This window comes from Diceros bicornis (assembly GCF_020826845.1).
Source record: "Diceros bicornis minor isolate mBicDic1 chromosome 30 unlocalized genomic scaffold, mDicBic1.mat.cur SUPER_30_unloc_1, whole genome shotgun sequence".
Lineage (NCBI taxonomy): Eukaryota > Metazoa > Chordata > Mammalia > Perissodactyla > Rhinocerotidae > Diceros > Diceros bicornis.
In genome coordinates, this window is record NW_026690899.1 from 867,264 (window position 1) to 883,165 (window position 15,902).

The window sequence follows — 15,902 nt, forward strand, 5'->3', positions numbered from 1 at the left end:
GTGACTCAGTGAATTTGGCTGATGAAGGAAAATCAGATTCAGAGTAAACCATTCTCAGCTTTTGGAATTTTCCCGAAGGTCTTGGACTTAAGGTGAAAGTAGGAGAATATTCCCAACAGGCTCCACGTCGTCAAGAATTGTCTTTATCTGAGACGATGATTGAGTGGGACACAGGAATTACTGAGGTGGGTTGAACCCAATCACAATTACTTACACCACACACGAATAACCAAAATCTTGTTGGGGTTTTGTGTCCCCTAAGAGCTTCATCAAGGGCCACATATGGGAATTTAACAATTCACTTCCAACTGAAGTAATTTTTTTATTTACCAACAATCCAAGATGGAAGCAAGACCTTCATAAGCAAAAGATTGCAAGTTGCTGAAGGTTCAGATGGTGGTTAGTAATTTTTAGGAATAATTTTTTTTTTTAAATTAAGTTATGTACATGTTTTCTAGAGATAATGTTATTGCACACATAGTACACTACAGTATAGTGTATACATAACTTCTTTATGCACTACGAAATCAAAAAATGGTGTGACTCACTTCATTGCAATATTTCATTTATTGTGGTGCTCTGGAAACAAACCCACAGTATTTCTGAGGTGTACCAGTGTTTGATATCATACAATAAGCATGGCGTCCAAACAATGAATTGGATTTAGATATTTCAAGATTAAGTTTGTTAAGGCCCAATACTCTAAAACACTCTAGTTACTTGAAAATTAGGCAAAAGTCACAGCTGTTACCAAGTGTTATCTGATTTTCTCCAGACTCCACACTCTGTATGCAGTGAGAGTTGCAGTCCGGGATTCAGGAAGAGCCCTCAAGAGAGCAAGGCTGCCTGTTGTATTGCTTGCATTCCCAGCACAGAGAATGTGATTTCTAATGAGATAGGTGAGTATATGCCTTGCAGCGACATTCTCCACTTCAATTTTTTTTTTAAGGGAAACATTTGTCCTGAGCTATCTAACATCTGTTGCCAATCTTGTTCTTTTATTATTGTCCCCAAAATTGTAGTACATAGTTTTATATCCTAGTTGTAAATCATTCTAGTTCTTCTATGTGAGCCACCACCACAGCATGGCAATTCACAGAGAGATGGTGTGCTTTCATGACCAGGAAACCGACATGGGCCACCGAAGTGGTGAGCACTGAACTTTCACCACTAGGCTATCAGGGCTGGCTCTCCACCTCTCTTTTGTATGCACCGTTCTCTCAAAGAAAAGGAAAAGCTCTGATGAAGACTGCAGGGTCAAAATGTTGCCTTCCTCCATTTAGTAATTTAACTTTTATAGCCAATAAGATTTTCTCCCAAAATGATACACTCTCTCTCTACCTTGAACTAGCTTGCTTGTCTCATTTTAGCATCTTTGCAGGCATTATGATCTCAAGGAAACCGTTTATGAGCACTCCACAGTAACTAACTTAAATCTCTCTCATGGAATCTAACACATGGTATTGTAACTCCTTACTTTTAATCTTCTTTAAAGCTACATTTAGATCACATTGAACAAATCCTTATTTTTCCAGTGCCTGATGTTGTTCTTGGCACAGAGCAGGAGCTCAGAAAGGTTGTGTTTGATTTAAGAAGTAAGTATTTCCATGGTGTACAATGAGCTTATGGTACAGCTTGGTTTCTGATCTCCTCGAGTTCACAGGTGAGTAGGGGAGACAACATGCAGTGATGCAAATTCAAGGTGGTGACATAGGGCTGCAATATAGGTACACAGAGACCCATGGGATGAAATAAGTGATAGTATATATGTTTGTGGGGAGGGAAGTGTCATGGACTTCTTCATAGAGGCAGTAGCATTAGTATTATATCAGACTAATGAAAGCGGATTAAATTCTTGGTGGAATTCTTAGAAATGGCAGAAACTGGCAAATTAGCCATGCATTTAATATTCTAGGGAGCTGAGAAAAGGTTCAACATGACTACAACACAGACAATGTGGGTTTGTGAGTTGGGTCATGAAGCAGAAGAGGGACAGAAAACCAAAACTGAAGATTTTTCATACAATAATTAACATCTTGGAATTACTCAGATTTATGATATTAAACGGTGCAATGCTGGAATCCCCTCAATGTTGGCTTTATCTAATTTTATTTTTGTGATTGATATGAAGCTTAATTTCACAACATCTTTTGTATAATTTCAATTTTTTTGAAATGTACTGAGATTGATGATATAGTCTGGCATATCGTCAATTTGGATAAAGTTTCCACGTGCACATTTGGCATGTGGTAAGTTTGGGTATATGTTCCATATGCACATCTAAAGAACACTACGTCCACTAACTTCAATTCCTACATGCTTGGAGATTAATAAATACACTTGTAAACAACCGATGATTAACGAGTAAACTATGATGGAAATTAGAATGTATTTCCAATTAAAAATACTATTCATCAAATCTTAAGGGGTGGAGTTAAATCTATCCTTAAAGAGAAATATATAATCCTAGATTATATATATTTATATATTATTGTGTATATTTAAATAAAGAAAGGTTGAATTTCTAAGTTCTAAGCATTCATCACAAACTAGAAAAAGAGCAGAAAAGTAAACACAAGGAAAAGAGAAAACACAAAATGATAAATATTAGAGGAAGTGTTAACAAAATAAAAGACAAATATCAAAAGGTTAAATAAAACTAAATTAGATTCTAATAAATGACAAATATGCTCAATAAAATCCTAGTACCTGTGTTCAAACAAAGAGAAAAATTACAACAAAATAAAACCAAGGTTGAAAAGGGAGTAATCTGTGCAGATCATATGGAAAATTTTTAACATGAAGAAAACATAAATACCATGTTGATACAATGAAAATTTAGAGGAAATTCACAAATTTCTAGGCAAATAAAAGTGACCAAACTGCCTCAAGAAAAAATGAAATATCTGAATATTGCCATACCTATTACAGAAATTGAGACCATCCTTTAAAATATTTCTGCAATATTTTATTGTAAGCTATTTATTTGGTGCAAAGATGATGAATCTGCCCAAATATTCAAGAAAAAAATAATATACATCTACTCAAACTCTTCCAGAGAATAGGAAAAACTGAAAACTTTTTGACTCACTTTGAGAGACGAGATTAACATTGGTACCAAAATCTAACAAAATCATTGTAGGAAAGGAAATTACAGGCCACTCTCTTTCTTGGATTAAATTCATTTATCCTAAAAAAAAAATCAAATCAAATCAAGGTTCCAAATCTAGCCATATTTTATAAGAAGGACATATCATGACCAAATTAGGTTCATGCAATGTAATTCAGTACACTAACCTCTGAAAAAAGAGAAATAATAATCTCAATAACTGTAAGAAAAACTAGTAAAATTAAACACCTATTCATATTTTAAAACAAACAACAACAACAACAGAAAAAACACTTACCAAATAAGGAACAGAAGGAAACTCTCTTACTCCCATATACAGTATTCACAGAATGGAACTTTATCTTACACTGTTGAAAGCAAGATTAAGAGAAGAATGTTCAACATCACTGCCTCTATAAGCCGTTTTGCTGGAGGTCTTGCCTGATACAATATTGGCAGGAAAAGAAATAAAAGGAATAATTTACTTCAAATGAAGAAGTAAAATTGATGTTATCTTAAGATGATATTATGGTATAAATGTAAAATCCATATAAATTAAGATATTAACTGAGTTTATTGGTGGCTGAATACAAGGTTAATATAGAAAGTTTTGATTCCATCTACCCGTCATAAGCATTCAAAATTTAAATTTTAAAAAATGACGTTTACAACATCTTAAAGTATGAAGTACCTAGAAATAACTTTAATGAGACTTTCAAAAGATTTCTGTCCATAAATTTATAGAACAGCATTTAGAAAAATGGAGGAAGACTGAACGAAGTGGAGGGATAAATCAAATTCGTGACTGAACAGACTCAAAATTCTACAGATATCAAAACTGTCCAAATTAATCTACAGCTTCCACAAAATTGCAGCTAAAATGATGACCCGTTCTGTGGAAATTACAATTGATACAATTCTTATGGAAATGATAAAGGAAAAACTTAGCTACGAAAATCTTGAAGACAATGAATAGAGTGGGAGGACTTACCCTACCTGACATCAAGTATTATAGCATCACAATAGAGGAGGTTCATCAAGAGGATAAACAAGAAAATCAACGGAACCAAATGGTAAGTTCAGATACAAGCTGCTCATATAGGGTCTCACGTATAGACGTCTGATTTACAAGGAAACACTGAGGAGGAGTGGGAAAATGAAAGACTTTTCAAAAAACCATGTTGGGTAAATTGGCTGTCTTCATGAAGAAGACAATGACTCGCCAACCCTAACTCACACCATCCACAGAAAACGTTATCAGGCAGATTGTAGTTCTAAACGTGAAAAGTGAGAGAATTTAAAGGGACGTAAAGAGGAAGGAGCAATGCCCCTGTAGAAGGTATGTATTGCTACCTGCAGGGATGAGTGGGCACGGAACAGTTTCAAAACCACATGAAGATTTGGGAATCTTAAAAATCAGAGCAGAGGTAGTAGAGGTAGGCAAGACCAAGGTTATACAGTCTTTTTGGTCTTCCTAAGAGTTTGTCGGATTTTTTAATGGAGGATAAACATGATCCCACTTACATGTAGAAGTATCACTTGTGATACAGGACAAGGGCAGGGAACCAGAGTAAAAGGATCTTATGATAACATAGGAGAGAAGTGACGAAAATCTTAACAGAAGTGGTGGAAGTGAAATCAAGATGAAATGTTTTGGAGATCATTTTAGATGGTAGAAAGGGTCTCATTTTGACACTGCCAAGGAGTGAGGTCTATGACATGGTCATCTGTGTTTCCCTAGAATGCAGCATATTATCTGCCTCATGGAGGTTTTCCAATAACTGCTTGCTCATTGAACTAGTAAATCTAGGCCATAGCTTACAGGGGTATAGCTCAGAGAGACAGGGAGGACATTTGGTTTTCTGCTAAGAAAAAAGTGCTTTCATGAATATGCAAGATAAATACTGAGAAGGATAATAGCTTTGTTTACTTAACCAGAAAGAAGATGGGCAGTATTAACTGGGAATGGTTCTCTGCAGAGCATTCTGTTATTTGGTGCTTGGAGCAACAAAGGAAGACAATTGGCTAAACTTACCCAATGCCTTCTTTGGGGGCATGCGAATGAGAGAGAATTACTGAACCTGGGTTGAGGAAACTTTGCATCTCTCCCCAGACATGGATCAGTGTGTGAAGTGTCCAGATCATCAGTATGCCAACAGAGGGTGTGATTGCTGCCTCAAAAAAGCTGTGACCTTTCTGGCTTATGCGGACCCCTTGGGGATGGCCCTGGCCTGCACAGCTCTGTGCTTTTCTGTCCTCACAGCTGTGGTTCTGGGGGTCTTTGTGAAGCACCAAGACACTCCCATAGTCAAGGCCAATAATCGGACTCTCAGCTACATCCTGCTCATCTCCCTCACCCTCTGCTTCCTCTGCTCCTTACTCTTCATTTATCGTCCCAAGACAGCCACCTGCAGTCTTCAACAAATCACATTTGGAGTTGTAGTTACTGTGGCTGTTTCCACTGTCTTGGCCAAAACTATGACTGTGGCTGTGGCCTTCAAGGTCACTGCACCAGGGAGAAGGATGTGGCAGTGGTTGGTGTCAGAGGAACCTAACTTCATCATTCCCATCTGCTCCTTTATCCAGCTTAGTCTCTGTGGAATCTGGCTGGGAACCTCTCCTCCCTTCATTGACACAGATGCATACTCTGAACACCGCCACATCTTCATCGTGTGCAACAAGGGCTCGGTCACTGCTTTCTACTGTGTCCTGGGATACCTGCACTCCTTGGCCCTGGGCAGCTTCACTGTGGCTTTCCTAGCCCGGAACCTGCCTGACACATTTAATGAAGCCAAGATCCTGACGTTCAGCATGCTGGTGTTCTGCAGTGTCTGGGTCACCTTCCTCCCCGTCTACCACAGCACCAAGTGCAAGGTCATGGTGGCCGTGGATGTCTGCTTCATCTTGGCCTCCAGTGTGGGGCTATTAGGCTGCATCTTTGCTCCAAATTGCTACGTTATTTTCCTAAGGCCAGAGAGAAACACATCAAATGTGTTAACGAATTAAACACATTCAGCGAGAAAATAATCAAAATGTAAGTTATTTTCATAGGTCACAAGAACTTGTCTACACTTGAAAAATAAACTACCACATTTTTGCAGATTCACTTTAAGTACCAACTAAACTTATCTTACATCTCCACTTAACTTTTTGCTTTACGTTTGTTTTGGCTTTGTACAATTTTCCTCGGGCATTCAAATGAACAAATACAAAAACATTCATACTAATTCTCCTCTAAAATTATGTGTGAAAGATTGCGAAAATGGCCACACATTAGTCTTCTCCCACTGTCTGTTTGGTCGTAGCATCCCACGTTGACTCTGGGTAGACTTGGCCTTGTAACTTGCTTTGGCCAATGGGACATTAACAAATGACATAAACAAAGGCATGAAAAACACTTGCTCTTTGTTGGTACTTGTCCTTCTCTGTCTGCCCTTGGGAAGCCTGAGGCCATCAATATGTGAATGAGTCTAGATAGACTTCACATCTCTATTACTCCAGGTGACTACAAGTCAACAATCAGATATATGAGTAAGGCCGTCCTAGACCAGCCAATTCCAGCTGAGCCACCAATAGGTCCAGATCAAAATAACTGCCCTGTTAGCCCACAGAATCTTGAGAAAAAATAAACTATTCTTATTTGTAGCCACCGTATTTTAGGGTGGTTTGTTATACAGCAGAAGCTAGTTGATACATTATGCTACCATTTATATATGTCCTCTCATTATTTGTGTAATTATCACAGATTTCTATTTCTTTATCTAATATCGTAGACTGGAATATTTTTCTCTAGATTAAGTCACTGAAAGAAAATCAGAGACCATATCACCTTGCATTTTACTTTTTCTCCTTCTTTTCAACTAGACATTTTTAACCATATATATTAAGAATATCTTCACTAATTTTAAGATTATGGATATTCTTATATATTGTCATCCACCACTGCTATACGTGGGGGATTTTTACTTTTAATTTTCAATCACAAGTATAGTATATCTCTGCATTTAATCAGAGCTTTTACACGCTTTGTATCTCTTTATAATCTTCTTCATATAACTAATGTGTAGTTCCAATTATTTTAACTACTCTTCTTAAATAATTCATTGCTCTTAGGTATGGAATAATTATTTACATGTTTAAACTAATTCTTGCTCATGTAACAGTATTTTTGATGTTTCATATAGGAATCTAGCTTCCTTATACATTATTACACTTATTTACCAGTTCTAAACTTTATAAGTTATGTCCCACTAAATTAATAGATTTTTCTCTTCTTCTCTAATATTATTTACCTCTTATTCTTTTGATTCTCATTTTTTTATGGCTGTGGTCGCCAGTGCCACACTGAATCTCAAGTGTTTGCCAGAAGCATTTTCATCTTCTTAAGTTTAGCATAAACATCAGATAAATTCTTTGTCAGGGCAGAGCAGGCATCTAAGGGAGAAAAAGTAAAAACGTGAAGGGGAATCATTTCTGTCTGGAAATCAACAGACTTGCTTCTCTTGGCTGTTTGGAGCTGGAGATCTTATGACAACGTGGCCAGCTGAGAATCAGAGGATCTTTCTCTAGTCCCAGGCATTAGTCTTGGTCAAATCTCTCAACCTCTTTAGACCTCAGTTTCTTCAACTGTAACATGAAGAGTTGGACGAGTCTTTTTGAGTTCTGAAATCCAGTGACAACAAGATATCCTTCACCCAGATGCACTTGACAGAGACCAGAGAGAATGTCCACTTGTCTTCTTCTGCATCAACATTACTATCCATATCACCCCTTAAGACATATCAAATGTCTACTTTCGCATGACACTGATAAAACAGGTTCCATACCAAATCGCTGTTCATTGGGATAACAAATCTATAGTTAATTGTTTAGAGGTAAGTATAGAGATGGGCCCTGCTTGAAACAGCAATCAACGGGCCAAAAAATATTGCTTTATTTTACAGAAAGGCTGTGGAAACACTCCCTAATACACCAGAATGCTTAAGTACTTAGAAAGTATGAAATAAATGGGAGCCTTGTATCCATGGTTACGAGCTAATAAGGATATGATTTTTAAAATTTTGTTAATGATGCCATGTGCCTGCTATGGGGCTGTTCTCTGGTGAGTAAAGAGCAGATGTATTCAAGGCCACTTTCATTCCTTTAATAAATATTTACTCAGCGCCTACTTCTTGCTGCACGATAGCACTGATCTACCCTAAGAGCATTTATATTCTAGTAGGGTGACACAGACCGTAAATAAAAAGAGAATCTTGAGGAGATCCATAAAGTTACATATACGTCAAACTTTTTACATTCTGGACTATTATTCACCCTTTCCCTTCTTTGATTGTTTTCCAGAAGTCTAATCATAGACTTGAAAACCCAGAAAGCCTTGGTTCCAAGTTACTTCTCGCAACACCCTGTTTCAAAGACGTAGTTTTTATCATCTGAGAGTATGTCTCTTTAAGAATAAGTTCCTATGAATCAGCATTATTTCATCATTTTCTTGTGAGGACCGATGATATTCTGAAGGGGAAACAAAATATCATATGGGATTTATACTTGAAATGATGTTTCCTCTCTAATTGTGTTATTTTATGTGGTGTGATTTGGGGCAAGTCAGTTACTCCTTCAGAGACTGGGGTAATAATACCCTGAAAAGCATTCTATAGAGATTAAATGAAACAAAGTATGAGAAACTGGTTTGTAAATTACGAAGCAATCAATTTCAGCTTATTTTTTCTAATAATATTTTCATTTATCCAATCCTTTTTGACTCTACCAAACCTGCCTAAACTGAGTTTTATCATTTATTCAACAATAATAATGGGTCAAAATGGTTGAATATTAGAAATTTCATATTGGTCAACTTAATTAATAGGCCATCACAATATTTAATTTGGTTATAATTACAGTTAAATTTTTCATGTTGCCTTATCATGTGCCAGGCACATTCTAGGCATCAGACATGTATTCACTCATTTAATGCTCACAACAATGCCATGGAGACAATACTATTAATCTCTATTTTATGGATGAGGAATATTAGAGGTTATATAATTGACCAAGGTCACACAGCTGGTACCCAGGCAGTCCACCTCCAAAATCTCTTTTAGGGATCCATTAGCTGTTGTTGCGCTTATGTTGTAAAAGGATCACCCTGGGTCCTGGTTGGTGAATGGACCAGAGGCGACTAAGCAAGAAAGCACATGGCTACTGAAATGATCCAGGCAAGCAATTCTGAATACAGGATTACCTTCATTTTTAAGGCTGAATAATATTCTATTGTATAGATGCCCCAGATTTTCTTCATCCTTTCACCCACGGATGCACAATTAGGTAGTTTCCATCTCTTGGCTATTGTGAATAATATTGCAGTGCATTCTGTCAAATGATTTCCTGGCACTTAGTGAGTTTGAAAAAATTCTTCTTATACATGTTAGTTACTGTAATGAACTACCGTTCTAAATGTCTAAAGTTTATATATTTGTCATTCTACAGAAATACCTTGCCTAATCATGATTTGTGTTGTTATCAGTTCATGAACGATCTAAGATTTTCGTACAAAAATTTGTTATAATGTCTTTTTTTGCATGTATTCAGGAACCTTGCATAATATGGGTATTCCCTGATGCTTTATTTTTAGTAGAGTTTTCTAGTAAGCCTTTAGGATAGGAAGTATCTTCATAGATGTGAGGCAGAGAGCAGAAAAATAATAAAGTGATTGTTATATTTAATTATATCAAAAGAAAACTGTAGTTTTGCTAAATTGTTTTTACACAGCCTTTGCTTATTTCTAAGAGTGGCACATATTTTATTAATGAAAAGAAAATTCAATAAACAATTTTAACATAAAACAATATCTATTGAGAACTTATATGAAAATTTTAGCAATATGCTGTCACCAGTTTCCTCATCTGCAAAATGGAGATTGATAATACCATCTTCCTTATGAGTTGCTGTGAGAAAACTCAAGAGTAATGTATATAAAATGCTTATCACCCTGTGGGTTGGAAAGTGATGCCTCATTCATTTTTCCTCCGGGATGATGACAGCTTTTTTAATGCATGAAGTCTGTAATTTTCAAAATACGTTCTACTGTTGTAAAGTGAATCCTTTTTACAAATTCTTTGTAGAGTTAGATGATCACTTTGGAATACAAATTCAGGCTCCCGTGTGTGTGCGTGTGTGTGTATGTATACGCACATCTCTCAAATAATACTCCAAGCCTTATAATGAAAAGCTACCTTCCCCACTCTTGACTCTGGTTCCAAAAACAACAACTTTAAATTTCTGGTTGAAAATCTATATTTCTAAATTAGCTACTCATACAGCTTTTTCATTTTTCAGCTTTTGACTATTTATAGTTGCTTTCTTCTCTGAAAAAATCAGCATGAAATGTTAGTACATATGTGAAAAACATAATTCCCCTTGCCCAATATAACTATTTAATGTATTAGGATAAATCAAAATTCGATGTCTACTGTTTTATGACATAATTGTTTACCATTTTATAGCATATGAATCTTATCCAGAGATGTGCTACGTCAGATATTATGAATACATTTTCTTTCTCACTTTTTCCTTTGACCTTTTAAATGGTAAAATTTTCTTGTTTCTTTGTTGTCTTCCTATGGATTCATCACTGGTTCATCTACTTCCACCAGAAAATTAAATCTCTTCTCATTAACTTCTGATGCATGAGACAATTCATGGGCTTCAGGTTTTGCTTGAGGACATCCCTCTTGGGCTTGAACATATACACAGTCCCACATATACACAGTATGTCTGGAAGGATAGAGCAGGAAAGGATGTTTATCTCTGTGCAAAAGTAATGGGAGACAGTGGTAAAGTGAGAATATTTTATTGACTTTGCACCACTCTGAAGTTTTCCTATACATGCACTTACGACGTAGGTCTCCCTCCCCCCAGATTTTTAAAATTAAAATAGCGTTATATCCTTATCTACTGGCTTGGAACAGCAAGTTGTAGATAAATGTGAATATATGATCCAATTTTTTAATGAAATTAACAATAGCAAATGCACAAAAAATTTAGAATTCTAAGTATGGGCACATCATTCTATGAGGCTGTGTAAAGGTGGGGAAAGGAATGAAGAACAGCTGTTCAACATCCAGCTACATGTACAGTCTAGGGGTACACGGAAACCCTTGCCTCCAGCCCCACCCCTGGAGCTGATTTCCTCCCCCTGTGAAGTCTGCCTGAATTATTCCAGCCACAACCCCACCTCGTCCCGCCCCTGGAACTGGTCTCCGCCCACAACGTTCGGGTCTGGCTCCGCCCACAGCCTGGACCACGCCCACAGCCTTGTTCTGTCTCATTGCCCCGCCCACAACCTCGTCCCCGCCCACAGCCTGGTCCCGGATCACTGCCCCACCCGCACCCTTTTTCCCGCCCACAGAACCGCCTCCCAGGCCTGCTGTCACTCACAGCCTTGTCGCCGCCCACATCCCGCCCCTAGAACTGGTTCCCGCACACTGCCCCGCCCCTAGATTTTGTCCCTGTCCCTGATGCTGACCCAGCCCGCTTTCCAGCTTCTCACTCACTCTAGAAACTAGACACTTCCCCCAAGCCTGGGATGTGCAGCCTCGCCCCGCCCACCGCCCATCCCGCAGCCCCCAAACGTTTGTCCTCCCCGAACGCCCGCCCCAGACCGGAACCGGAAGCGCGTGTGGCGCCGTGGATGGAGCAGGCGTTCTGTTCGGTGTGTTCCGTCTTCTTGGCGCTGACAGCATTCCTGTGGACGTTCACCCTCATGGGCGGGGCTCGGTGAGCGGCGGGCTCTCCCAGCTCCAGTCGTGGTCCAGGGAGGGGCCTGGGCCTGGAGAAGCCCCGTCAGGGGCCGGGGTCCCTCCGTCCTCCCGGAGCCCCGTTTCCCCTGAGGCTGTTCGCTCAGTGCACCCGAGGCTGCTGTTCCTCCTGGCTCCGGGAGCCGCTGTCCCCTCCTCAGAGTCCCCGTCATCGTTCTCCATGGGATTTTGTCCCCAGAGGGCTTATCCGCGTCTGCAGACGGTGTTTGGGTTGTTACAAATGGGGTGCTCCTGGCATCTAGTGGGGGAGGCAGGGATGCTGCTCAGTGTCCTCCAGGGCCCAGGAACGCATGACAGAGATTTATCCGGCCCGAAATATCAGTTGTGCCGAGGTTGGGAAACCTGCTCCAGGGCCTGAAAATCTCCCGAGCCCTGAATGAAGTGTGGAAATTGTTAACAAGTCAGCGAGTCACTTACAGGGTCCCTAAATGACAAGCTTGTTTAAAGGGTCCAGAGTCATCAAAAATCTCTGTCCAGCCAAGTGAGTTGAGCGACTCAAGTGCACACAGCACGAAGCTGCTTTCTCCCATCTCGGGGAGCAGCAGGTGGCTGGATAGGAATTGGGAAAATACAGTCACAGCCAACAGTTACAGTTAAATCAGTAAATACATAAAAAGAAAAGTGAATGGGGTGAACTTTCCATCCAACACCCTATAAAAGGCTTCAAAAGATTGTTTGCACTTTTTTCCCCCCTCAGACACGAAAAGCATCCGTGGAGATCAAGTTTGAGGTGAAAACAGTCTCAGGGTCCACCTGTCCTCGCTGATCCGTGGATTTCTGTGTGACCAGGTGAGTACCCTGTGGACCTGGTACCAAGAGGTTCCGGCAGCCTCCGCTGTGCAGAAGACCTGCCAGTGGCCTTTCCTGGGCTCAGGTTGTCACCACATGGAGTCATTGAGAGTGAAGGTATCTTGAGAAATATTGTTGATGTTTGATGGATGGAAACATGGTAAGCTGTGTGTGGTTCTGCGTGGTAAATATTTCAGTAAGTACAGTTATATGCAAATAAAACCACATGAAACAAACGTAAATAACTGCAAATGTGTATTATAGTAAAAAATATAGATTTACTTGCATTGCATAATACTCAAAAGTCAGGATTTATATATAAGATAAATACAGAAATGTTTTCGTGTGTATGCAGTATTAGAAAACATCCCATGAAATATTAGCAGGGATACTCAGCAACATTCCTACGACCCATTCAATTTGACATCTAAAGTCCTATAAATCCTCCACATAAATTTGAAATAAAGGAACATTCAGGGAAAAAGATATTTGGAACTTCTTTGTATTAATAACAAATTTAAAATTGAATTTGCCAGTAGCCAGATTTATTTTGAGCATTTTTTTCTTTATGACATTTCACATCATTTGGAAGAGTACTAAGCAACACTGTAGGTTGAAGGGAAGGGCGCTAGTCTCCAAAAAGACTGTCCTCTCCACCTTGCCATCTAAAGGGAATTAACTTTGTTTCTTGAAACTTTTCTGAAATAACGGTCTGGTGATTCACGTTGCAGAGAATCTTGTTAAGTAATTTTGTATTTAGTTGTTGGCCTCTACTAATTGTGTGTGTGTGTGTGTGTGCCTTTTTCATTCTAGCTTTCCTGTGATGTTCTTGAGGGGAATGTGTGCTTGTCATGCAATAGATAATCTTTGAGTGTATAATTTATGGTGACCAACCATCCTCGTTTCTTCAGGACAGTGGGGTTTTCCAGGACACAGGACGTTTAGTGTTCAAACAAGGGCAGTCCTACACAAACCGGGATGGTTCCTCATCTCATGAGCCAGGCCCTGGGCCACATGCATGGGGACCTGGAGAACCAGAGAGACCTTGTCCCATCTCTATGGAATTTATATTGTATTTGGGAATTTGGATTTTGAAAAGTTAATGATGAGAGTGATGTAGGAGTTTGGCACAAGGGGAATCAACGTGAGGGGGCAGTGAAGCCCTCTTGAGAAGGACTGATATTTAGCTTGAGAGCTGGAGTTGGGACTGGATTTAGCTGGTCGGAGGGTTAGACTGGAGTGAGGGTGTGGGAGTGTGTTCAAGAGAGCGTTTCAGGCAGAGGGACCCGCATGAGGACACCCTTGAAGCAGAGAGACTGGTGTGTCCATGAACTGAGAAGAAGGATGGCTGAGCCGAGTCAACACAGGGGGAGGGGTGTGAGCCACACCAGCGAGGGCGGGACAGGCAGGACCAGATCAGGCGTGACTTGGGACTCTGTTCTAAGACCAGTGGGAACACTCTGGAGAGATGCGAGTAGAAGGATGATGTGATTAGGGTTTGGTCTAAGCATGTGGGTAAAAATGGACTTCATGGTAAAGAATGAAGACTTAATATGCAAGATGGGAGGTGCTGGGAATAAGATTAGGAATAAGATGATTGTTCCCTAGGCCTGGGTGATGGCTGTGGAGTAGGAAAGAAGTAGAAAGAAAAGATCTTGGAGTGTAAACCGAGAGAACATAACGGTACTTTCTTGCCTGCATGTGTCAGATGGCACAGGGCACTGACTGTGCTCCTCGCTGCTGTCCGTGTAGACCTGCAGGCGCCTCACCCACGTTTGTGTGTTCACCCCTCTTTGCCACTCACAGGCCCACCTCCACATCCTAAAAGAAGTCAGGCCTTACTTGTGAGGTGGTTGTCTCACACGGGAGACACCTAGGAGAGCCCCTGCAGGCATCAGAGCAGCCCCTTCAGCATCTCCATCAGCCTCCTCCCTTCCCCTCTCTCGCTTTCCACACCCAGAATGACCCCTGCTCAGTATTCCACATGCCCATGATCTTCCTCCCCCAGGCTTGAGAAGGGTGGGGCAGCCACTGTGGTGGACATCATCTGCACATTCCCCTCTGACTCCTGCAGGTCCCAGGCTGGACAGAGAGTGACTGTACTGGGAGCTGAGCCATGAGACCCAGAGCATCACCCATCTGGGCTCCTTCATCCTGGACGGGGACAGCCTCTACGTCAGTGGTGAGGGGCTGTGATACAACCACGCTCTCTCTCCCAGTCGGAGTTCTGTGTTCCCTCCGTTGCTCTAAAGTGAGCTATGATCCATCTCTCTATCCTCCTGGTCTGGGTTCAGTCTTCTCATCACTGTGTGATCACTGGGTCCAACCACCTTCCATCTCGTTGCGTTCCCCCTGAACACCCCTCCACTTATCCCCTCTGCTGTTCCCACAAAGGTCCCTACACCCTTCCTTTTCCTTAATTCTTTATGTTCACCCCAACTCTTGCTCAGCTCCTCTGGCCTTCTCTCCACAGGTTACACCTATGGAGCCATGGCCCCAACTACCAACAGTGAGTATTCCTGGCCCTGAACTCCTATGTCCCGTCTGCATTTGGGGTTGGGGAGCACTTGTTCTCCTTCACCTGCTGTCCTTGATGAGGGAGGCACCTGAAGTGCCCTAATTCATCCCTTCTCTCCCTCCCGGGTTCTGGTGGAGAGTCCCAGCCCAGTGTGAGAAAGCCTTAGACACAGATATGTTCTCCACCACATTCTGATCCCACGTGGTTTTCACTTTAATTCTACTAGAGCCCCACCCTTGGTCCTCCTTTTCCAGGTATCCCATCCATCTTCCCATTTTTCTACCTGTCTATCTGTCTCTATTCTGAGTTCAGTCTCTCTTGTTCACCTATCTCTCTCTCTTGGGCTCCTCTCATCCACAGGCTTGCTCATCCCTCTGCTCACACAGTCACCCGTCACCTCACTTTCATTTATGCTTCACCTGTGAATGGTGGTCCTGAGACAGCCAGTGCTGGAGCCCGTGTGAGCCTGGGGGCTCATCCCACTCTGTCCCTCCCTGCTGACAGCCTACTCCACAGCTCCCGAGCCGGCCACCAGGTCCCTGCATACTTGCTCATCACCTGTGCCACCAGAAGCCACCACAAGTATCTGGGGGTGCCTTTTCCTTCCCAAGAGAAGCTCTCTGGCCCCACTCCCCCACGAGCCAGTTGTGATCCAGGAGCTGGGAAGCCAGGG

The 15,902-nt window shown here is 40.9% G+C and overlaps 1 long non-coding RNA gene across 1 annotated transcript; it reads left to right on the forward strand.

Annotated features, from left to right (window-relative positions):
- Positions 1 to 11,839: 11,839 nt before the first annotated feature.
- LOC131402084 (uncharacterized) lies at positions 11,840 to 15,201 on the forward strand. The gene is made up of 3 exons (XR_009218255.1): positions 11,840 to 11,881; positions 12,620 to 12,711; positions 15,185 to 15,201. It is a non-coding gene; the product is annotated as an uncharacterized LOC131402084 (long non-coding RNA).
- The last annotated feature ends 701 nt before the right edge of the window (positions 15,202 to 15,902 follow it).